Genomic DNA, 2,081 nt, shown 5'->3' with positions numbered 1-2,081 from the left:
CTTGCGCGTGCGGGTGCATCGCACCCTTCACTAGGACCACTGGGTGTGATATGTCTTATAAGAACATTAACATAGGAATTTTCTTCCTTATAAAGTGCTCACTAGTTTTATCATCTAGCGATGTAGGACAAGAAACTTACATTCCTATTTATACTATGGTGGAAACTTCTCCCTTTCTTTCTTCCACCAATGTGGGATGAAATTTTCTCATTTCATTACCTTACTTTTTTCCTTTAATTTATTTTGAGGCTTGTTATAGCCTCCCCTCCTTATTTTGAATCTCGTGCTCGAGATTTACTTGGAATAAGTGTGGGTACTTCCGTTTCATTTCAGATTCCAATTCTCAAGTATATTATGGTCCACGTTTTGAATCCCACTTCACTTTGACCAGAACTATTCTTTTATGCTTGAGTTTCTTGATCTTTCTATCTTCAATTTGCAAAGGTTTCTCAACGAATTTCAACTTTTCATTTACCTTTATATCTTGAAGGGGTACTTCTGGTGTTTTATTAGCTAAACATTTCCTTAAGTTACTTACATGAAATACATCATGTATACATGACATTTCCTCTGGTAATTCTAGCTGATAGGATACTGGTCCAATTCGTTTGAGAATTTGAAATTGTCCAACAAATCTTGGAGTTAACTTTCCTCTCTTACCAGATCGGATTACTCCTTTCCATGGAGATACTTTTAGTAGCACTTTGTCTCCAACTTGAAATTCCAATGGTTTGCGTTGATGATCCGCATGATGATCTCGTGCGGTCTTTAATCTCTCCTTGACTTGATTTATCTTATCAGTGCTCTCTTGTATAATTTCAGGACCAGATAATTGTTTTCCTCCTATTTCTGCCCAACATACTAGTGTTCTACACATTCTTCCATAAAGGGCTTCAAATGGGGCAGCGTTAATGCTTGTATGATAACTGTTATTATAGGAGAATTCTATTAGTGGTAAATGGTCATCCCAATTTCCACCAAAATCTATTACACATGCTCTTAGCATGTGTTCCAATGTTTGTATGGTCCTTTCACTTTGACCATCAGTCTGTGGATGGTATGCTGTGCTCAAGTTTAATTTTGTTCCCGTAGCTTTTTGGAAACTTTTCCAAAAATGAGAAGTAAAACGACTATCCCAATCCAATACAATGGATAATGGAACTCCATGTAATGAGACAACTTTGTCCACATACAGCTTAGCTAATTGTTCCATTTTGAAAGTTTCCTTCATTGGTATAAAATGGGCTGATTTTGTTAATCTATCCACAATTACCCAGATTGTGTCATTACCTCTTCTTGTGGTAGGTAATTTGGTAACAAATCTATTGTTATTAATTCCCATTTCCATTCTGGCATTTCTAATTGTTGAAGAAATCCTGATTGTTTTTGATGTTCTGCTTTAACTTGTGAACAAGTTAAGCATTTTGAAACATAACTAGTTATGTCCTTTTTCATTCCTATCCACCAATAGATTTTCTTCAAATCTTGATACATTTTATCTCTTCCAGGATGCATTGTGTATTTGGAGTTATGGGATTCTTCGAGAATCTTTTCTCATAATCCTCCTATGATTGGTATCCAGATCCTGTTCCCCATTCAGAGAATTTCATCATTTCCTTTGACAAGTAGATCAATGGTACCATTTCTTTTCTCATCAGCAATATTATTTACTTCTATTGCTTGTTTTTGAGCATTCTATACTTCATCAATTAAATTGATTTGAAGTTCTAACCTTAGAGCTCGCACTCTTTTAGGTTTCTCATGCTCTTTTCTGCTTAATGCATCGGCTACAATATTTGTCTTACCTTCACGGTATAGGATTTCACAATCATAGTCACTAAGAATTTCCGTCCAACGTCTTTGCCTCATGTTAAGCTCCTTTTGCCCAATGATATATTTTAAATTTTTATGATCTCTAAATACAGTAAACTTACTACCATATAGATAGTGTCTCCAGATCTTTAGGGCAAAAATTATTGCTCCCAATTCTAAGTCATGTGTTGTGTAATTCTCTTCGTGCTTCTTTAATTGTCTAGATACGTAAGCAATAACTTTCTCACGTTGCATTAGTACGCATCTCA

The sequence above is a fragment of the Bidens hawaiensis genome, unplaced genomic scaffold (genome assembly GCF_021521415.1).
Source record: "Bidens hawaiensis isolate Kalapana, Puna unplaced genomic scaffold, B.hawaiensis_p1.1 tig00038558_1, whole genome shotgun sequence".
Lineage (NCBI taxonomy): Eukaryota > Viridiplantae > Streptophyta > Magnoliopsida > Asterales > Asteraceae > Bidens > Bidens hawaiensis.
Note: the sequence above shows the minus strand (reverse complement) of the source record.